This window comes from Mus caroli, unplaced genomic scaffold (assembly GCF_978045245.1).
Source record: "Mus caroli unplaced genomic scaffold, Mus_caroli_1 scaffold_15, whole genome shotgun sequence".
In the NCBI taxonomy this organism is placed as follows: domain Eukaryota; kingdom Metazoa; phylum Chordata; class Mammalia; order Rodentia; family Muridae; genus Mus; species Mus caroli.
The window spans coordinates 63,482,616-63,506,330 of NW_028227270.1; the positions used below are offsets into that span (position 1 = coordinate 63,482,616).

Below are 23,715 nucleotides of genomic sequence, written 5' to 3' on the forward strand. Positions count from 1 at the left end.
ACCCGTGGACCTCAGAGGCTCAGCTTAGAGATGGTGGATTCCAAAGTTTCATTAAGTTCTTAATAGAAAGCTCAAGTAGATGCCCAAGGGTAGGCACACCCTCTTGTCAGTACACACCAAGGTTCTTCAGTGGCCATGGCGGAAGGACCCCATCTTTCACATCCCCAGCCACACTTAAACTGCAAGATCCTGTCTCAAAACAAACATTTTTAACCAAATGATATTTAAATGCCCCAGTCTGGGCTCTGAACATTCCTCTTCCCTTGATTATCCAAACAGGGGCAGGCAAGGGGCATAGACCAGCCATCAACAAGATCCATGTGCCTGTGAGACTCATCTAGGGAGGGCTTCTAGGGTCCATAAGGTTTTCTGTGCTTTTACTTCGATAGTCATCATAAATACAAAGAAAATGGATTTCCCCAAGACTGTGTCCCCATAACAAGGAGGTTTTGCCAGGTGCAGGTCGAAGTAAAGCTTCAAGCTCAAGTTTATGTTTTTGAGCTTTGTGGGAACACATTGTTTAACCTAGCCCCAGATCTGATTGGAGGTTTTGTTTTGCTTTGTTTTTAACTGGAGCACAGGGGTCTCATTCTGGAACTGCTGAGACTTCCCGCACTCTCGGGTTCAAGCAAGCCCTGCTGCCGGGCCCGGGTGATACTGGGAAAGATGAGCTTGAGGTAGCTCCAAGCTACCAAGCGACAACTGTCTTCACCAGCCAGAGTAGCTTCCTGCCCCTCACTGGGCATGAGGATGGGGTCTGACACATCCAGGGTTTGGCAGTTTATGTTCACAGAACCTGACTGTTCCAAGCAACCACCTTGTAGGCATTGTCCATTTCCCCTCAAAAATGTAAACTCAAATCCTCTAGCAAAACTGCCATTGAGGGTAGAGTCACTCAGTAAGTGGGTGTCTGGCCATTTCCTCACAGCCACAGCCCTCGGTTGCCAGCTACAGACAAATGATCTGATAATGAATGAGATAGAAAACCCAAGCCCTCCCTGGTCACGATAGCCGGGTCAGAATGAAAGGGTTTCGTGAGGAAAATGATTTGCCCTCGTGGAATTTTCCAATTAAGGGAGTCATAAAGGCCTCAGGAAATATCTATCATGAATGTCAAGCGTCCGCTGCCTCCACAGGTGGGAAGATGATAAATGACTCATGTGGGATGCTAACCTTGCTCGTGTCAAAGACCTCCAATGTACAAATTCTCTCTGACCATGCATGCCATCATGCAAAGGCAGACAGCCCTGTAGCTTTTCTTGACATCTGTTGTACTGTGAATTACTAATGAAAATGTCTAATATTAGGAAGGCTTATGAATCATAGAATGCATTTCCAGTTTGACCTCAGGAATCTTAGCATAGCCTTACAAATACAGTCCTACCCTGGATATGACTTGCAAATGACAATTACCAAGGCCCATGTACAAATAAGTTGCCTTTTTTAAATCTGAGATACATAGATAGATAGATAGATAGATAGATAGATAGATAGATAGATGATAGATAAGATAAATTGATAATAGATAGTTGAGAGATGTTAGATACATACATACATAGATATATACATACATAGATAGGTACATAGATACATAAAATAAGTACATAGATAGATACATAGATGATAGATGACAGATACATAAATACATATATAGATACATAGATAAGTAGATGATAGACACATAGATGATAGATACATACATAGGTATATATGATAGGTATGTAGATAGATAATAGATGATATATATATATAAATACATAAATAAATAGACACATAGATAGATGATAGACACATAGATAGATAGATAGATAGATAGATAGATAGATAGATAGATAGATGCATACATACATACATAGGTAGTAGAAAATACAATATAAAGCCTACCTATGTGTTATCAGATCAGCCCATTCATGCAGACATCAAATGAGACCAGTTATTCTTGGCATTTTCATAGGCATCTAATCAGATATGACCATTAAGATTTTATGTTCAAATACACTTGGATACCTTGAGTTCAGCGTAATCAGACTGGTGCCTGTGCTCCAAGACACCATAGAACCATGAGCATGTGTCACCACTGCCACATAAAATACAGCACACCTTGCAGATCCCCAGAGCTCTTCACATTATCCATGTATCAGTCTGGCACACAAGCTCTGTCTCTCTGTCTAGGAAATGCTTGCACAGGAGTGGCACGTGCCTCCCTGGACCTGCTCACACTCAGGAATGCTGCCTCTCATCTCAACACTTGCCTCTTTTCAGAACTTATCCTAACATCCAACCCACTGTCAACCTCCATTAGATGAAGACAGAGGAGCTCTCGGTAAAGAGGCCATTCCCGAGCTGGTGTCAGGATACAGACTTCCAGCCTGAACATAGTTTATGTAGCCTTGTGTGTCTCAGCCAAGTCGCTAGCATGACTTCATGTTCCAACTGCAAAAGTGGATGAACAAGCTTTTTCCTTATAAAAAATTTGCAAATTTCCAGATAACAATATTCTGGAGATTTTGCTGTTCCCTGTATGCCAAAGGAGAGGTTGCTACTGCTATCTCAGTGGTGACTACCTGCTAAGACACCTAATGTCCTACTATCCCCTAAGACATTCTCCAACTTGCCCTGTATTATCTCCCCCAAGAATGTTAAAAGTAGCCCCATGGTAAGGGGTGGTCAACTGTCTTACAAATCATGACTGTCCTCCATGACTCCTCCTTTAGGAAGCTAACTCAAGCCAGGGATGGTGGTGCACATCTTTAATCCCACAACTTGGGAGACAGAGGCAGGTGGGTCTCTATGAGTCTGAAGCCACCCTGGTTTACTGAGTTCCAGAGCTATATAGTGAATGAGACCCTGACTCCCAAACAAAAGAGGGTAACTCAGACTCAATAATAAAGCTGAAGGAAACCCTTGAATGACAGTGTTGGAGTTGTGGCTGGGAGGGAGCCCAGGGAGGTCACTTCAGGGTCTAACCGTGTACTCATGGACTCACGTGAACAGAAACTTAGACTTTGTGTCTTACATCTCTTGCTACTAAAGGAAGGATAATAAGGCCAACTTCCCAGGCTCTGATAAGACTCAAGTGGGATCAAATGTATGTACCTTGAATATGGCCAGCCCCCATCACCTGTGGGGAGAAGGTGGTAGTGTTAATTTGCTCACAGGCAAGGCAAGGGAAGAGTGCTAAGGGCTCCCTCGAGACCTTACCTGCTACCTGCCTGAGAGCAAGTTCATTTCATGAGAATTCAGAGGTAAGATTCTATCCCCCAGCTGCCTCTCACCAGAGCTCTAAAGCGACAGTGCCTGTACCCTACAGATACGCAAAACCACCCCCAACCTTGGCTTGTAGCTGCTCAGAATGCTCCATCACCTTCTTGGGCCCTAAGCCAGCTGAATGAGGCAGCTTGCTGTCTATCTCCGTCTCAAATATCCCCCTCAAAGGCCTGAAAAGCCTCACCCACAACCTACTGACTCTAAGCAAACCTGGGGCAGTTCCAGGCTCACCCTCTGGGAATGTCCCACTACCCTAGATCTCAATTTCAGCTCAGCTGAGCCCATGCTTCATCCATAAAGCAAACCCATACATGGCATGTGGTGACTGCTTGGTGACTTGCTGACATATGTGACTTGTCTAATGGGGGAACATATGTCATTCCTCCTCCTCTTCTTCCTCTTCTTCCTCTTCCTCCTCCTCTTCTTCCTCCTTCTCTTCCTCCTCCTCCCTGCTTCATCATCTGTGGACTTAAAGGGAGATGTCTGCCTTCCCTTTTGCTAGACTGTCTCTTCATCATCCCTCCTCCCATCTGCCCAAGGAAGGACCAGATGACTCTCCTAGTTGCAGCATGAGAACTCTATAGGGATCAGTCCTGTAGTAGTCAAAGGGAGTAGAGCAAGGGGACCCAGACTGTGATGTTTTGCATCACAAAAGCTTTGGGTACAACTTCTTGGACATAATCAAGCAAAGCCATCCTACTTGGAGAAAAATACACACAGAGGGAAAGGGGGTGGCACAAGTGGAGTGGAGAGAGAAATGACTTTTTTTGCTAAGTCTATTACTTCTGTAGAAGAAGCACAGCTTTTTCCAGACAGCACAGAGGATCTACAATGATGGAGATTAGTTCCATAAGTCTTCGGTCACCACCCCTGAGCTCTCCAGACACAGCTTGGCCTGTTAGAGAACCAGTGAGAACCGGTCACATTCTTGCTCCCAACAACTTGGAGAGGGTGTCTCACTACTCCAGAAGCAGCAGCCTCCCATACGTAGTCCTCAGCAGTTCCCACAGTGTTCAAAAGCATATGTGCAGAGTGTGCTCTGAGACTCGCGCATTCTCTTAACTGCGAGTGTCAACAATATCAAAAAGCGATAACATCGTTCTGCTATACAGAGGCACAAAGTAAACATTCCCATCCCTAAACTGAGAAATAGGAGCACGGTAGGGAAAGGTCAGACAAAAGCAAGACCAACATCCACCAAGGCAAACACCACGTCCTGATGCTCAATGTTGGGCATCTGGGGCTCACAGTGGAATCATCTAGGCTCCAAGGGCTTGAGTCACCTGCCCTTCAATCCTACTACAGTAGCCTGAGCTACTACTGTGCCACTATTCTACTCTATACTATACCATACCATACCATACCCCACCCCACCCCACCCCACCCCCTACCCCACCCTACCCCACACTACACTATACACTACAGGCTACTACTATATCTGGAGCTAGCCCCACTCTGTACATGCAACATTCCTTGGCAGATGTTCCAAGATCCTGGCATCTCTAAGATCCAGACTCTATTGCAAACTGGGTTTCAGTTTCACAGCATCCTGCAGATGCCTGGCTCCCAGCCTTCGGGAACACCTACATTAGCCTTCATGAACCTCTGTTCTTACATCTTTTAGACCTGTACAACCAGATACCACATGAATGGTGTTGACAAATTCTACTGTCAGCTCAGGTAGTTAGCTGGCTCCCTGGACCACAACTGCACTGGCCTTTGTGTGATGACCCTGGGCCAACCTTTTCCTGAGCACTTTCTTGTTTTTCAATAGGAAGCTCTTCATGGCATTTTTTTCTCTCAGATGAACTGGGGTGTCTCTCAAATGCAGTCTCCAGTCTCACCCTGAGGGTACCCTGCCTACTGTCCCAGTGTGTAGCAGGAGGTTTCTCTTACAGATGCTATTACCTTCAAAAACCACAGCCACAGTCTTGTCTGAACTTCTTCCTTTCCTTTCCAGTACACACGTTTGTCAGATCCTCCATTTCCTGCTAAACAATGCATCCTGTAATTCTGGATTGCACCTCACTTGAGCTACCAGATCACAGGCAGAATACAGACAAGTTCTTTGTCAGAATAAAGACAAATGGCTTTTATCCCCTTCCTGATAGACCACTGTGTTTCCTTCTAAAAGCTCATGAAACAGCCTCCACTGATCATCTGTCCTTCACAGCTCCCACGAGAATGAGCCACTGAGCTCTGTTTATAGGTTTTTAGGCTTTTTGTAAGTTCCACACACACCCCAACTTATCCTGATAAACCAGCTCACAGGCCTACAGACCACGTGATCATCTTTAATCCCATAGCAACCCTACTCTGAGTACCAGTTTTCGGTGTTAGTGACTCACCTCATCCTGGGACAAAATACCAAACAAAAGCAGCTGAAGGAAGGGAGAGTTTGTCTTAGTTCATGTTTTGAGTGCTCGGCGTAGTACAGGAAGTCATAGTAGCAGGCTGTGAGGCAGATGGTCACTGGGTATCCACAGTCAGGAAGCAGAGGGATGATCGCTAGAGGTGTAGTCCGGGACCCCGACCAACGGAATGGTTACAGCACACATAGCAGGATGCCAGGTGAGACGTCCCCAGAGGCTTGTTTTCCAAATGACTCTAAGCTCTGTCAGTTCGACAATTCGCAGTAACTGTCACACACACAAGCCCAGCACGCTGGAACTCTGTTTCCTGGGGCTGCCGTCATTCTTTTACAAGCAGGAGGACAGGAACCTGTAAAATGTGCCCATGGGACTCAACTCCACAGAAGGCTTTCCTCTGAGGAGAGCATTGTGGAGAGCTTAGCTCAGTGGGAGAGTATTTGTCTATGAGGAAGACTGTCCATAGGTGTGAGGGTGGGGACATATTGTCCACACGCATCATCCCACCTAGACATGAGCCCAGCGAGCTGGTGCTTGCTTTACAGACGTGGTGCAAAGGGATCCACTTTTCTACTGAAAGAGCTGCTAGAAAGTAATGGAGCTTGCTGGGCAACAGCCCTGCATTTAGCTAGGACCATGGCTGCACATCTCTTGGCTACCAGTTATATGGATATAGACACACCCCTTCACTTACTAGTCAGGGGCTTCTATGCTCCTGGTGTCCGTTACAGGTCATTCTAACCTTCTAGAGCCTCGCCAAAAGAAAAAAAGAAAGAAAGGAAGAAATAGAGAAAGAAAGAAAAGAAGAGAAGAGAAGAGAAGAGAAGAGAAGAGAAGAGAAGAGAAGAGAAGAGAAGAGAAGAGAAGAGAAGAGAAGAGAAAAATAGAAAAAGGAAGGAAAGGAAAAGCAAGGCCCAGCAATAGTCAGAACCAGCTGGCATTGTCTCCCTTGTGTATCCTTCATGCACAGGACACTGGGGAGAGGGCCAGTGACCTCTGTTGGGTCCTGTTTCATTTCCTCTGTCTGCACAACGCACAGGCAAGGCCAGTGAACAAAGGGGACCTGGGGATATCAGGCCTTTCCAGAGGACATCTGAGGGGCCAGTCAGACACACACAGGCTCAAGCAGACATCCCCCCACTGAGCTTCCCCGCAGCACATTGCACTAGCAGATGCTCAGAGGTAGGATGAAAGAAAGCAGGCTGGCTGCTCAGGCACTACCCCAAGCTGTGCTCCATGATGCTGCTGGCTGCCAAACCATGTTGGTACCAAAGCAACCCCTTTGGGGATGCCTCTCTTCACTTCCGGGGCTCTAGCCTGGCACAAAAAAATAACCAGCATCTATTAATCACCTTGGAAGTGTTGTCTTTTACTCAGGAAAGTGCAGTTTTCCCAAGCAGAAAATATTAATGAAAGAAAGAGTAATCAGTATGAGTCATGATCCCTTTTCTGCCTGGAAGACCTCCCAAGAAAAGCAGAAGGAAAGTACCTGGCAGAAACCTGCCTCTCTGTGTTGAAGTCTCAGGTCCCTGGCTTATGAGATATCTGACTTTAAACGTGTAATTTCATCTTTGGGAACCTCAATTTTCCTGTCCATATATGAGAACATATAACCTAAGAAATAGTATTCAGTCTTTATTAGCACATATAATCTAAATTTAAAATGGTATATTCATAATAGATTAACCAGTGGAAGCTACTTGCCATGCTGATTTTATGTGCAGAACTACCCTCGGGCTACATAGGTACCTCTTGGTTTAGTCTCACTGTTTTTGGGCAGATTATTTTTTGCTGTGAGAACTGTCCACATACTGTGGCCGCCCTGACCTCCACCCACTGTCACCTCCCCTTAACTGTGCCAAGCAAAAGTGCATCTGACTGCTCCCAACATCCATCCTTCTGAGAACAACAGGGACAAAGCCACCCCCTGCTGGAAAATGCCAGGCTGGTTTCCAGACTCTTGGCCACACCAAATTCTGGATTCTAAGCCTCCAGGATAGGAATTGTAATTATTCCAAAGACTTCATACATCTCTTCCCTAGCACAGCCACCTGGGAGCTTGGTGACACAGGCAGATCCCTACCCAGTTTCAGGTTCAGCCTCAAGGGGTACACTTCAGTATCTTCTAAAGCTCTCAAGAGATTCTCAGTTTTGGAGGATGAACTCACAGAAGGTGTGGCCTCTCTGGAAATAGTACGCATCCTACATGCAATCTGCTGAGCAGAAGACTAAAGCATCCAGTGGGAAGCCAGAGGCCTCGGTGCTCCTCCAATATCAATAATTGCCCCTAGGATAAAAACAGATCTAGCAGAATCTAGATGTCATTCAAGGCTGACCCCAGAGTACAGACTCTCTCTACAGTGTGTCCCTTTGAGTCATAGAAAAAGCATCTTGCTCTCCAGGGAAACCCTGCCACTAGCCCTGGCCCACCAGTCTCATAGATGAAGTAGAGAGGTGAATCCCAGTGGATCCTGCAGTCATAGAGATGCAGTGGGGACCTTTCCTGAGAATTTCAAGTCAATGGAAGAAATCACTGAATGCTATAGCTGGTCTCTGGCATGCTCCCATCACAATGGCCTGAGTTATCACTGCATCCCCACATCCTGCCCTTCTCAGCTTGCAAAAAAGGAAACAGGGTGAGGGGACACACAGTCTACTGAAACTCCTGTGGACCTGTCTTACTGGCAGATTGTTAAACTTTTTTTTAAAACCTGTTTGCTCTATATAAAGAAATGCGTACAGGGAGAATTCTCTGAAACACTTCCTCTTTGGTTACCAAGCTTCCTATGCCACAGAATTTTAGCGTGTACAGCTCTACCCACTGAGTGCTGTGTTTGTTGAGACAGGCAGAGCTGGAGCAGGAGTACTTTCCGACTTGAAGGTCAGCAAGTGGAAAAGAATCTGAGTGCCGTTTACAGCAGGAACACAAAGTCTTCATCATTCCCAAGAGCAGATGCAAACCAGGGGCAATTAACCGCAACACGAAGAAAAAAAAAAAAACTATGTTCAGATTGTCATTTTTATTCCATAAATCAAAACAACCTTAGAAGTCTCCCCTGAGGACTTCTGGCTAGCTCTAATAACTAAGCTAAATACCAAATGTTCATTTCAATCATATTATTTTGGTTACATATCCTCCTAGATTTATAATTTTAATGAGGAATTGATCTATTGCAAATTCCTTCCATTACGTCCCACAATGCATCATTCTTGGGGAGGAGGCCTGTAAGTATAATTGCAGATGAAAAGGTTTGTTTAAGATGAATGTTTCAGTTAATATAAGCGGAGCCACAGCGACATCATGCCTGGATGGTATTAGCATCTAAGTGGTCTTCCTGCATCTTCTCTCTTACACACACACACACACACACACACAGAGAGAGAGAGAGAGAGAGAGAGAGAGAGAGAGAGAGAGAGAGAGAGAGAGAGAGAAGGGGTGGGCAGAGGGAGAGAGAGAGAAGGGTGGAGGGAGAGAATTTTCTTAAACAATCATAGCAGGTCATATCCAAGCTTAAACCTTCTGTCTCAGGATAAGCAGGCCTGGCTCAGTCTTTGTCCTTAGGAGTTCAGTTTGTGTTCATCACCAAGGATCTGAGTCTGGTGCTGGGCTCATGTGTTCATGGTTGGTCAAAAGGGTGATATCAGGAGAAACCTGCAGACATAAGATGGGGTAGAGAAGAAGTGAGCATTGTTTTCCAAGAGCTGGGAAGCAGGAGGCAACAGGAGAGGAGGGTAGGAAGAAACATGGCTAGTGGGGGCAGGGCTGAAGGACAGGTCTGCTCTGTGACAGGGAGGGGCTGTGCAGTGGTCTCTGCACACAGTAGTTTTCATCTCACTTATTTCGTTTATTACATGACATGATAAAAAATGAGAAAGACAATTAAAAGATAGTAGCATACAATCCTATATTTCAGATGTCAACTGTTTTAATTTGTTTTCAGTCTCCTGATCCCTTCTCTGTGCAGACATAGATTAACATACATTTAGCTTTCGAGTAAGTGATTTTGTGATTTGATTCATTATTAGAATGGAATGGAAATGTTTTGCTGTATTTTCTATAATTACTCTTTCTATGATATCAGACAACCAGTGTGCCACCGTATACATTTACTCTATTGAGGAATGTTTGCAGTTAAGATATACTTAATTTCACTAGGTTGCTAATGACATCTCCCATTAGTGTGACAAGGGGCTGGAGAGATGGCTTGGCAGTTACGAGCACTCATTGGAGGATCCAAGTTTGCTTCCCAGCATCCCAGCATCCCAGCATCCCAGCATCCCAGCATCCCAGCATCCCAGCATCCCAGCATCCCAGCATCCCAGCATCCCAGCATCCCAGCATCCCAGCATCCCAGCATCCCAGCATCCCAGCATCCCAGCATCCCAGCATCCCAGCATCCCAGCATCCCAGCATCCCAGCATCCCAGCATCCCAGCATCCCAGCATCCCAGCATCCCAGCATCCCAGCATCCATGCTGGATGGCTCTGTAACTCCAGCTTTAACTATAAAGTTGACACAGCCTCAATTGAAGGAGTTTCCAGGTCAGATCAGCTTGTAGGCATGGGGCATTATCTTGAGAGTTTCTTGACATAGGAGGGCCCAGCTTGCTACAGGAGGTACCATTCCCTAAGCAGGTAGTCCTGGACTTTATAAGCCAGCTAAGCCTGAGTCCAGGAGAGAGCCAGCAAACAGCATCCCTCCATGGTTTCAGCTTCAGGTCCCTGCTCAAGTCCTTGACCAGTTTCCCTTAGTGATGGGCCATGAGCTGAAAGGTAAGATGAAATAAGCCATTTCCTCCCTAATTTTCTCTTGGCCATGGTGTTTGTCATACCAACAGAAAATAAAGTAGATGGTTTGAGACATCTAGAATCTGCAGACAGCTAGGAGCATGTCACCTAATGCCATACTGCTGGGAAGAAGCTATGCAGACCCAAGTTCACACACATCTGGTTCTGAAGCCTCTATTCTGAACTTGTCCTTAGCCACCATATGTCACTGCCACACTCTGCTGGCACTGGGCAGCTAGGAAAGCCTTTCAGTCTAGGAGGCTACCAGAGGAGTCGTTGTGGTGTGAAAGACTGGGGACCCTTCCTCTGTATCCCAGAGGTGTGCAGAAAAACCTCCCCTATCATCAGATCCTGCCCTCGACCTCCTAATCCCACCTCCTGAGTTACCTTCAGTTAAAGCAGCATCATGCATGGTTATCTTTTATCTCTTAAAAAAATGTGTTCGTTTGTTTATGTGTAAGAGTGCTTTGTCCCAATGTATGTGTGTTCCACATGTGTGCCTGGTGCCTTCAGAGGCCAGAAGAGGGTATCAGATGCCATGGGACTGGAGTTCCAGACTGGAGTTAGCCGGCATGTGGTGCTAGGAATTGAACCCAAAACTGTTTTCTCTGCAAGAGCAGGACGGGCCCTTTAACTGCTGAGCCATCTCTCCAGCCCTACGAATGGTTTTCTAAGGACCTTCATTCTGTGGGCAAAAGGGAAGTGGCACAATGTTGGCAGATTTGGAAGCTGCTTTTGGTGACCACCCAGCTGAAATCTAACAAAATTAAGATCCTTCAGAGATGCTTTACAAAGACAGATTTCAACAACTGGGCCCATTAGCATCTGTTATGGTTCTGAAGCTGTTAATAAACCACAGCCTAGGAAAGGCAGGTAGTCCAATACAGGGACAGGAAACACATAAGGTGCATAGAGGCCCTCCTAGTTGTAATATATCATATTTGCAGATAGTACACAGTTATCCTCAAACCTCCTTACATAGCTATTAAAAGATTTCTTCCCAAAACAATTGAATACTGTCCCCCACTCCGAAATGCATGTTTAAAAAAAAATCTCTTTAATACAATGTAGAGAAAACCACACCATGACATAATCACCAGAATCATGCTGTGACCCTGGTGTGAGGACCCAGAGTCACTGTGAGCGAATCTTTCTACACAGCTTTCCTTACCTCCATTTCAGGGACAGCAATGCTTTGCTCATAAATTTCTAGTTTGTAGTAAGTTCTAGACAAAAGTGTCACATAGTACCTTGAAAATATTACCTTTCATGAACTGTCCAGAGCCACATCCAATGCTCATTAGGAAACGGTCTGCAAATTATCTATGTGGCAGGCAAGGTACTAAGCTGTTAAATCTTAACTGGATTCTACTATCAGATACTATATTGTACTAATAGAAACAGAGGGCTCCTTCTAACCTAAGCCTGTTGTCAGAATTATTTTATTATGCTATACAGTTTGATATATTATCTGGGTGTTTATATATCAATTCACCAAAGTCATTCAGGGCATCTTTTATACTCTGCTTTCCCTTAATGAGATAGATCTGGCTCAGTGTGCCCCACCTGCTTTGTCAAGAAATCCTATCTCAACCTGGGTTAGATATCCTCTTTTGGGCCCAAGGATTCACCTGTATACCCATGGGATATATCTGAGCAGTGCCCTTCTCCTGTGGACACCTTAACCACTACAAATGCTCACCACCAACATCACTTGGACTAGCCATGGTTCCCATAATCTTTTAACATATCTTTTAGAGTGTCCATGGTATTCCAGGATAGCATGTACTAGGGGTGGATACAAGCAGACAGCAATCCCTTCTCTCCAATATTTTCCAATGAAGAAAATCCTTTGGGTCAGATGGATTTGAGATTCTAAACTTCCACAAAGAACACCCTTGGCCCCTGTCTCCAGAAGAAAGTTCAAATGAAACCTGATGTACAGCATCCATGGGAGACTCCCAAATCATTCTTCTCTCTCCTGGTCTCAGGAAGCATCCTTCAAATAAGAGCATTATTGCCCAATTCCTGTCATGGGGGCTACATCTTCCCAAGCACACTGATCTGTGAGCTGTCTCATGTTCCACAGTAGCAGCTCACAGATCCCTCCTGGCCATGCAGGGAAACCAAACGCAAATGCCACCCAATCTTCCAGGATGTGTCTTCTTCTGATAAAACAAAGCAGGCTCATCTCCCAAGCAGGTTCTTTCAGACACCAACCACACACTGCTCATGCAGGACGACAGGAGGAGTGGCTCAGGGCATAGCCAGCAGCAGCTTGATCACAGTGCTGTCTGACAGAAGGGAGACTAGGAAGAAATAGGCAAAACTTTAAGAGAATAACTACAGGAGCCCAATTTCAGACAGTGAGAGGGCAGAGAAGAGAAAGAACACAGAGAGGCCCTGACATGAGGAGGGCAGAGGGGTGAGGGTGGGACACAGGAAAAGCCTGAAGGCAGGGGGGAAGTGAGGGGTGGCGAAGGGGCGAAGGGTGTCTTGCTTAAGCCTCCTAGTGGTTAACAGTGTGGAATCCTGGGTATGGAGAGGTGCTCCCATTATTTGCGAAGCTCTAAGATTTACCTGCTTATGACACGAACCATACCATATGATCGTGGTTATGCAGGAGGTCAAGCAGGGCTCAGCTGGGAAGCTCTTGTGTTGGGATCATTTGCCAACCCATATATACTGGTGGCTGAACTGAGTTAGTGACTTTCCATGGCAGCTACCTTCCAAGAAGGAGCCTTCCCAGGACTGAAGCAGATATTAGGGATTTCTATGACCCCCCTCCTTGGGAGCTTCATAGCATCACCCAAAATGCAGCTACATCTTATTGGCCAAAATAGGTCACTGAGTGCAAGACCACCTCTTAATGGACAGCTGTCCAGAGTAATCAGAAAGAGAGATAGTTATACTACCATTTTCAGTGAGATTCCATCCCTCTCAGGAGGAAAGGGAAGTTAGGAGTCACTACTTGTGGAGTGTGCCTGGAGATCAGTAGAATGAACCAAAAACTCCTTCAGGAGGCCAAGTGCCATATTCCTAAGCCCCACCCTGAAAAATTCATGTGTGAATTAAGCCTTTAACAGATATTTGCTGAGAAACTACTGTATCTGCTATGTTTCTATAGATAGAATTTAATGAATAACTTCACTCTTAAAAGATCTAGTATTTTAGCATGGCTGTAAATAATAAAGGCACGACCAATTCTCATAGTAGCTAAGTGATAAATGACAGAGTGGAGGACCGGGCCTGAAGAGACAGCTCAACAATGAAGAATACACTGCTCTTGCAGAGGACTCAGATTCCATTCCCAGCACCCACTCAAGAGCTCACAACCATCCATAACTCCAGCTCCATGCGATCTGATGCCCTCGTCTGGCTTCCATGAACACTAGGCCAAAATGTGATGCATATGAATTCACACACATAAACAATAAAAGATAGGTAGGTAGGTAGGTAGGTAGGTAGGTAGGTAGGTAGGTAGATAGGTAGATAGATAGATAGATAGATAGATAGATAGATAGATAGATAGACAGGTAGACAAATAGGTAGATAGAAATTAAGTAGAGAAGGACATCATGGAGGGTCTGAGAGGAGGAAAAGTAAGATCCCATTTTGAACAGAGACCTGAGGAAAGCTGTGGGGCATGTCAAATTTAGGGAAGAGATCAGTAGGGCCAGATGACAGGACATGGGAAGAAAGTGGCAGAGTAGGTAAGTACCAGGTCACCAACAGTCTCATAGCTAGGGAGCAGATAGGAAGCTATTTCTAATCGTGGAAAGCACCCATTGGTCTAACCCCTTGGCCAGCTACATGAGGCTGAGTTCTTAAGAAAGATGCTTCCTTGCTAGACAAGTAGTCTCTCTGCCTGCCTTAGACTGGTGGAAATGCTGGAGATGACAAAATCTCCCAACAGCCAATATATCTCCTCTACTGGATATAAAAGCATTGGGACAATATCTGCTATAGGCTTGATACTACTGTATCACTAGAGGCCTCCCAAACCACGTCTGGAAAGAAACATAAAATAATTCTGCATAGCTCCAGATGGCTTTGAAAATTTAATTAAAGCCACAACTAGCCCAGGAACCTTCCCCATCAAAATTATGTTATTGATCATTAACATTTAAAGAGGCTGCAAACAGGACACTGGACACTGTAATAAATTATCATTGTCCACTGGGCAGGCTCAATGAATCAGTTGCTTCTGGAGCCTTCTGAGACTGTCTGGTGCTGTCATTTAGAAGATGCTGCTCTACTCTTTAGTGCGTGGGATACAGCAAGGGTAGCAATGGGGGTCTGCACACAGAAAAACAAAACTTCCTTTCTGGATATCTGGTCTACCTCTGATAAAACAAGTCTACTACAGCTTCTCCTAGCACCCAAGGCAATGAACTTTCAAACTCATGTTTAGTTTCCATCTTAACATGGCTCATAAGTACCTCTGGGGAGCCAATCTCCTGGGCAACGTGACATGCCAAACTCTTAGGCTTCAGTAATAATAACAGCAGCAACAGCACCTTATTAAGGGTTCAATCCATGACCTTTGTCATGCCAGGTGTTCTGAGAATAATCATCAGATGCACTCAATGCTGCAGCCAGTTGTCAGGTGAAATCGACATAGCTCAGAAGTAACAAGGCTCATCTAGATCACACCCAGCCAGCCACACCCAGAGGCAAGACTGAGGCTAAGATGTACTTGATTCTGGGGCCCAAGCACTCGGGGGCTCTTTCTCATTGGAACACCCTTCTCAATCCTTTGGTGAGCTGAGTACATAGGTGTCTCAGCTCAGAACAAAACAACCTCTTCAGAAAGCCTTTCCTTGTATGCCCCCACATCCCAGCTTGGATGAGGTGTCCCTTCTATGGAACTCCATGACACTGATCACTGGCAAAGCACTGACTCAGCTCCCCTGAATGTGTCCTTGTCTAGACTCAGAGCCCCTAAGAGTCAAGACACTGTAGCCATGCATGGATGGAAGAACATGATGGTTAGACAAATCTGAATGCAGTTAGACCCAGTTTCCTCTTCTGAAGAACATGACCATGGTGAGAAAGAGGGAAATTGTATTCACAGTAGATTGGTAAAAACACCACATTCCAAAGCATGACACAATTGACCCAAGTCAAGGTTACTGCCCAAGTGAAATGGGTGAACTTACTCTTCAAAGAGCAAACCCAAGTGCCCTTGAGATCTTTGCTTTGGATACAGAATGGTCATGTCCTAATTTGGCATCTAATAACTCAGAGCCAAAGGTCATCTGCATACCAACATATGCCCTGGATGGAAACATTCCCAGTGCTTAGGGTGTGAGGAATTTTGGCATTCTCAAAGAGAACAAAACAATAAAAATTGACCAAAACTGGAGACTTGAGTAGCAGAGTAACAATAGTATGCATGACCAAGACAAAATCAACCAACAGTGACTAAGTGACACTTATGGATTTGTGCCAGGGTCTTGGTCTAAGCCAATGGTTCTCCACCTGTGGGTCATGACACTTTCGGGGGTCAAATGACGCTTTCACAGGGGTCACATGTCAGATATTTACTTTTTGATTCAGCACAATAGCAAAATTATAGTTATGAAGTAGCAATGAAACAATTTTGTACTTGGAGGTCACCACAACATGAGGAACCGTATTTAAGGGTCAGAGCACTAGGGAAGCTGAGAAACACTGGTAAGCCATAATTCCCTTTAATGTGCTAGAGGATAAAAAGACAGTGTAATGTATGGAAATATGGAACTCTCCTTTAAAATGCCTTAAAAACATGCACATCACATGTAGAGAGGCTTTTGGAAGAAGACGGATTCATTGACAGTACATGCTATTGTTTGCATGGGCCCTAGCCACAGGAAACTTGACCTCTGCCTACACTGAATCTAATAGTCACAATAATGCCAAGGGGTAAAAGACTGAAAATCTGAGAGGAAAACTCCCAGAAATACCAAATCTGGCCAAGAACCAACTGAGGAAGATGAACAGTAGTTATAAAATTAGAGCCCTCTGAGCCTCCTCAGCCTCCCTACCAACAAGCCACAAGAGCTGCCTGCAGGCAAACAAGAGAACTGTCTCTCCAGCCTCCATGGGGGCAATTTACATAGTCTGAGAGGCTGTGGAAGAGCAGCAATCCCTGCCTTGGATGGTCAGTATCAGATATGGAAACTCAAGCCCTGGAAGAGAGGTGGTGAAGCAGTAGAACCTGTGGCTCTGCCTGGGGCATCACTCTCAGCCGCTCTGTTCACAGGCTGCCCTTTAGAAAAGACACCCCAGTCCAGGGGAATGCCAGGGCTAAGAAGTTGGAGTGGGTGGGTAGGGGAGCAGGGCAGGGGGGAAGGAGGAGAGAATAGGGAACTTTCAGGATAACATTTGAAATGTAAATAAAGAACATATCTAATAATAATAAAAAGAAAAAAGAAAAGAAAAGACAGACAGGCATTTCTGATTGACAGTAGTGACCTAGAGACAGGAACACAGGAGAGCGGCTGGCTGGCTTTGCTCTACAGTAGAGTTCAGGTGCCAAAGAGCAGAAGGGTCAAAAGAACAACAGCCAGCATCACATGATGTTGCTACGCCTAGGACTGCAGAAAATCAGCTCCTGAAGAGCAGTGGGTAGAGGGGCTGGCTGAGTCTGGCATCAGCCCAGGCCCAAAGGCTGACACAAGAGGCACCAGAGCTTGCCAGAAAGCATGGATGCAGAGCTGCCCCAGGGTATCAGTGGATGCAGAGCTGCCCCGGGGTATCAGCGGCTTGCCTGGGGGTTGGAGCAATGTTGCTACCTGAGGCTCTTCCTAAGCAAAGAAGAACTCATGGCCTGCAGGAAGTATATTTAGGGGCAGGCAGAGGGACCTGGACATGAGAAGTTGGGGATGTAGCTCAGTGGTAGAGTACTTAAGGAGCATATGTGAGCAGTGGAGTACTTAGGTAGCATGTGTGAAGGCCCCAGCACCACACCAAAAATTAAATAAATAAATAAAAAGTGAGTAAGTTAAGTAAATAGATAAAAGAGAATATATTGGCATCTATCAGACTCTCACCCAATCTGAAAGGACTTAGGACCATCAAGACTGAGAAGTTAATAAACTCCCCAAAGGTGGGGCCTTGGCAATACTATCCAGTCTGCCTTCTATGCCTAGAGGTGTGTGCTAAGAAGTATCAGAAAGTGTTACCACACAGCCAGTGTGTTCTTGTATGACTCTACCAACAGGACCAGGTTTATACTCACCAGTAGCCAAGACCTTGGGCATCGGAGTCACACCTGGGTCGTTCCTAATTCTTAACCAATGTCAGTTCTGCTATTTCAACATTTACAGCTCAAACTATCAAAACACTGGCAACAGTCTCACATTTGGCAAGTGTGTGTGAGAAACCCAAAATTTAAATTTAAAATAATGGTGGTACTAAATCCCAAGGGCATGGCAAATGTTAAACCGTAGACAAAAATAAGTGTCAAGAGAACTAAATACGGACAGAGACGATATGGAGAAGTCAGTGTCGTTGTATAAATTCATGCAAGATGAAGGTAATCTTAAAGTATAATTTTAAAGTAATTACATAAGATGAAACACGATTTTTTTAATTAAAGCTGATGAAATGCATCACTCCTGACCCATGCACAAGCTGATCAGCTGGAAATATGAAGAGATAACCCTAAATGATTTCTCATGGATTCTTTCACCCAGTGCGACCAACCTCACATTTTATCTGATGTACGAAGGAGCCTTTTAGAAAACAGTATGTCCACCCGCCCCACCTGAGCCCCATCAGCCTAGGCTGGAATTTCTATGCTGATCACAGCTACGATTTATATTTTCTGAAAGCATTTCCAGTCTGTCTCTGTCTTCTTTCATTTCACTAAACGCAGGTACAAATTCCATGCAGATTTCCTGTATTGCTGTCGATAACTTTGGGCATATATTCCTGTTGATAAATTGAGTTAGAGTCAAAAATTACACTTGCAAGGAAAAAAAAAACTGCTGGTTTTATTGATGCTCAGATTTCATTCTCTGCTGAATAACCACCAAACATAATTTCTCTGTTAAGAAATGACAGCTTTGTTTAGTTAAAATTTTAATGCATGACAGAAGTGTTTTACCAATTATGAAGTAAAATATATCATCAGATATTAAGAACTGCCCCATAAATTAAAAACTAGATCAGTGTTCTCTAAGCCAGCGAGAACACCTATGAGTTAGCCCCGACTGTGGCACTTTCATAGACAAAAGAAGTTTCTTGTTCCACTCATAATCCATGGTGGGACCAAGACTGTTACCTGGGTGGAGCCCAAGCATGTCCCTAACCCTATGAATCTCTGTAGACACAGGATTGTACAGTCACAGGAGTGCTGCCAAGTTATTCAACAACCTGGCCAATTATCCAGTCACAACTCAGATTCAGGGAACTGTCTCTAGCCATTGCTCTTCCTAGTAAGCTGTGTCAAGTGGGACTGGCTGGAGCTCTGAGACCCTAAATAGGCCTCATCAAGGCCATGGGGGTTGAGATGTGTTATCTGAGGCTGTAGATCTTCACTGCCTATCATGAGGCTCAGGCAGAGCACTGGAGCTGTCATGACACCAGTTCCTGATGTTCTTCTTAATAAATGGGAGACAGAGCCCAGGACTTTGCCTCCAGCATAATGGTGCCCTCCTTCTAAGAGGATGCAGAGTTGAAATAAGCTGGCTTTGAGATTTTCTCTTACATATTCCTGATCTCTGTCTGCACAGGGAGTTGGCTGACCAGTGAATGAATAGGGGCAGAGAGTCAAGAGTTCTATATCGTGTTCAGTGGCAAGCCCCACCCCCACTACACACACACACACACACACACACACACAAACACTTCATGTTCAGCTATGAGGCCCCACCCATGTAGACCTGGAGAAATCACCACCCACCCCTGCTTTGGCTAATCTCTTGGATTTCAAATTTACCTTTTAGAAATATAGGGGAAAGTTTAAAATATTAGATTTAAAGTCCAATTAGCCTGAGTTGAAGACCAGACCTTGTCATAAACGGTTACTTTGCATAACTGGCTGCAAGCTAGGCACATCTTGAGTCTCAGGCCCCTATGCTTAAAAACAAGGATGTAACGGTTCCCATCTGAGGAACTGATGGAAGGGTTTTCATACTTGGAGATGATTTGAGAGTTCTCTTTAGGTTTCATATACCAGAAGCTTGGTCCTTGGTGTGACAGTGTTGAGAGGAGATGGCCTAGTCCAACTGAATTAGGTCATAAGGGCACCACCCTCAGAAGGCACTAAGTTGGTTTTGATCAGGAATATTTAGCAAGAATGAGTTATGACTAAAGCTAGGCTTCCCCCTCTGCCCTCTGACCCTCTGGCCTTCTGTCATACCTTGAGGTCTCTCCATCTCCCACCTGATGCCATCTTCCATGCTGTGATGTAGCCAGAAATACCTCACTAGAGGCAGAACATACAACCAAATCCCCCAACCTTAGACTTACAACCACTAAATCTGTATGCTAAATAAAATTCATTTCTTTGTAAGTATCCCGCTTCAAGCCTTTTACTATAGTACCTGAAAACAGATTAATACATGGTTAAACAATATAATGACTATTAATGTCAGGCAAGGCCTGACATAGAAAAATGTTCAGTGAATACCACTTTTATCACCATTGTAGTTATAATTGTATAAATATGTGAATTGATATTAAAATATCAAATTGATGCCATTTGTGGTAGTACACTACTACGTAGAGAAAAATTAAGCAGTTCTTATCCAGTCTAAGAGATTAATAATTAAATTGCACAACCACACAAAAGCCTGGCTTAGTTTCCATCACTCCTCCAAGTCTGCCTTTTAGTCAAGATGTGAAGACAGTGTTCACCAGGCCCTGAGTAACAAAAGATTGTTATATTTAGAAATTGTTCTGGGGTGATGAATCACCAAGAAAATCATGAGCAGATCCCGGGAGGACACAGAAGAACATTCCATCCATTGATCACTTGACAGAAGGCTCCAGAATGCCTATCCCTAAGGTGACACACTTTTAGGGGAAGACAGACATGGGGTTCTTTCCAGATTGCAAAGGGGGAATCATAAGTATACACAAGCAAAACTATGTACACTGACAGTTGTGAACTGTGATTGCTGTCTTGTAGTTACTTTTCTATTGCACTATGACCAAGGCAGCTTACAGAAGAAAGGGTTTGCTGAGGTTTACGGTTTCTGGGGGTGAGATTCCATGACTGTCACGGCAGGAGCATGGCATGCGGCAGGCAGGCATGACACCAGAGCAGTAGCTGAGAACTCACATCTTATCCACAATAACTCCCCAAGCCTGCCTCTAGTGACACACCTCCTCCAACACACCTCCTAATCCTCCCCCAAAAGTTCCACCAACTCAGGATCAAGTATTAAAACATACCCATCTTTGGGGGGCCATTCTCATTCAAACCACCATAGTTGGCAAGTGAGTGGACCATGAGTAAGACCCACAAGAGACCAACAAATCTCTAGGACTGGGAAATCATGGAAGACTTGAAGGTAGACAGGAAAATGGATCTTGAAGGCTGATTAGAGAAGAACAGGATAGAACTTCTTTGACAAAAGGCATAGGTTATGCTTGGGGGCAACAGGTACAGAGCTTGCCTAGAGGCAAGGGTTCAGGAAGGTTAGTACCACAAACAACCCAAGAGTGTTTCCTAGGTGCGGGTCCACTTTGCCTTTAATGTCAGTCCAGGACCCAGTAGAGTAGAACGAAATGCTGCTTAGTTATGTGGGATGGCCTCTTTGTGACACTGAAAACACAGCCAAGGTGTCTAGTGGTCATTTAGGGCCTTTGGGACTAATCACTTAATCCCACCCTCTAGAGTCACTGCCATAGAGAGTACTACTGACAAATCCCAGCACCCTGTTCATCTCCAAAGACCAGCCTCGGCCTCCTGCCCTAACACCTGCACTCAGGAAACAGCCCAGTCCCTACTCCGGAACAAGTGAAATGTCATCTGTTTTTATCCCTACACCTCTGAGACTGAGGCATAGGCTGTTTCGTGAGTGATAGTCTTCATCAGAAAACCATTTCTGAGAAGGCAATAATGAGCCACAAGTACAGTCTTCACAGACATGTACGCATGAGTGCAAATATTTCTAGTTGACTTAAAAAAGCTGAGAATTTAGGAGACAAGCATTAAGTTTTGCTCCCGCTAGGAAACAGAAATAGAGTAAGCCACTTACCTGAATGGGTGAGATATTTGTAGAAGGAAATGGCCATCAGAGATACCCATCTCCCCTGCTGCCTGGTAGAATCCCAGAATGTTTAGGGGAAGCTGCATGGTAGGACCCTTAGCTCTGGAAATAATCAAGAAGCATCCGGAGCTGAATGGGTTGGGAAGTGCAGAAGTGAAGGGGTAGGGGTGGGGCTGCACTCTAGGGAAGCACATATAGACTGGCATAGGATTGGAACCTCCCTACCATGAACGATGACAACAAAATTGTCTCATAGATATACAGATAATCAGGAGATGAAAAAGTTTAATGTTAGTACTATAAAAAAAAGGGGGAGTTGGGGGCTTATAGACATAGGAAATTCAGGTTATAGCCAGAAATCTCCTTGAACTGAGTTCCAACCCATCTCCCCTACTGCTTCAATTTTCTCCAAATGGCAGTATGAACTGCCTCCTGGCAAGCTCATCAACTCAGACAATGGCCTTTGTGGATTAAGGAGGCTATCGTTGCTGTAACTTTCCAATTTGATGTGCTTCCACAGTAAAAAATAAATATTGTGGAGAAATAGATTAAGACATTTGCTTATCACATCTGGGAAGCAAGCAACCCTGCAGCCTTGTGCACACATGTGCTCCTTCCAGATGTGACACCACGGCTAGGAAGACTTGCATCTGCCCTCACGTCACAGTGGAACCAGGTCAGCAGAGGTCTTTGGTTTTTTTCGTCTTTTGTTGCATCGACAGTAGTAGCTCCCGGCCTTGTTGTCTTCTCCCTTTACTTCTTTCCCTTCTGTCAGTTGTTGCTTTCCTTGCCAGCCAGCATGATTTTCTACTATCCCTTCCCTCTGTCCCAAACAATGCCAGTGATATAAGGACTTAGCGCCCCTTCTTCTGATCCTCAGAGGGAGAAGGGAAGAAATTTCCTCTCACCATCCCCCACCCCCCGCCCACCCGCAATGAGGACAGAGCCCATGTTCTTGAGTAAAAGTGGCATCTATGGGAGATACCCAAAGGAGACTCTCTGGATGGAGAAGTAACAGGACTGAAATCCACAGCTCAGTCAGAGGCCAAGCTTGTCAGGATGGATGGGACAATGGTGTGACCCAGGGAAGATTCGGGAAGCTTCTTCGGGATAGGCAGAATGAGAACATGGCCATGATTAGCTACCTATGCCAGCACTAAGGGTAAATGTCAGTGTGGCCTCAACATGCTTGTGTTTCAATATTGTCAGCTTTAAAATCACCATCATTGGTCCGCCATCAGATAATAAGGAACAAGTGAAAACCAAGACTTTAAATGCACATCACAGGGCCTGATTCACGGCAAGTTCTCAGTAAATGTGTGTGTCTTTGCTTTTCACTGTTTTATGACGAGGAACTAAGATCAGGAGAGGTTAGTGTCCAAGTCAACCAGAAGGAGAGAATTCAAAGTGTGCGGTGGAATGGAAATAGCTCAAGCTTGGAATCAGATGGTGGCTGGAACCTGAACGCTCTCCCCGGCCAGGGAGCCACTTGGGATGGCCCAGCTTTAGTTTTCCCATGGTCAGGAAACAGGAACACTAGAGCATGAGTTCATATAGATGTCTCCAGTTGTGTGTGTGGGGGGTGTTACTGTGAAGACTTTGTGTAACAGTGTAACTATGCCCCCAGTTTGGAGGGTTACTGTGTAGACTCTGTGCAACAATGTAACTAGCATGCTGTCTACAGTGGAGCCTCAAGAAACAGCAGTAGGAACCTTCTGGTGCTGTTCAGATTTCATGTAGCCTGATGCCTGTGCGTACAGGCTCCGTGCAAGAACTCACTTCTGGGCTCTACATGCCAAACTCACTCAGTAAGCATCCTCCGTGGAATAAACTGAAAATGAAGGGTAAAAGAACGACCTATACAGCCCTGGGGAGGACCACAGAGATGCTACAGTGGGCTCAGGAGCAGCCTTATAGTCACACCCACCTTCAACACCAGCTGAGCACCCTGAGGCATCTTCATTTCTCTGAGATCACAAAGCTGAGAGCAGACTGCTCAGGGTTGCACAGCTAGGAAAGATATAGACCTTGAATCAGGGTGGTCCTCCCTGGAACCTGCACACTTGACCACAGTACTGGGG

At 45.1% G+C, this 23,715-nt stretch overlaps 1 protein-coding gene across 2 annotated transcripts in view; it reads left to right on the top strand.

The window, feature by feature from the left end:
* Trpc7 (transient receptor potential cation channel subfamily C member 7) overlaps positions 1-23,715 on the top strand; it is a 126,477-nt gene that overhangs the window by 34,474 nt on the left and 68,288 nt on the right. The window lies entirely within an intron of this gene.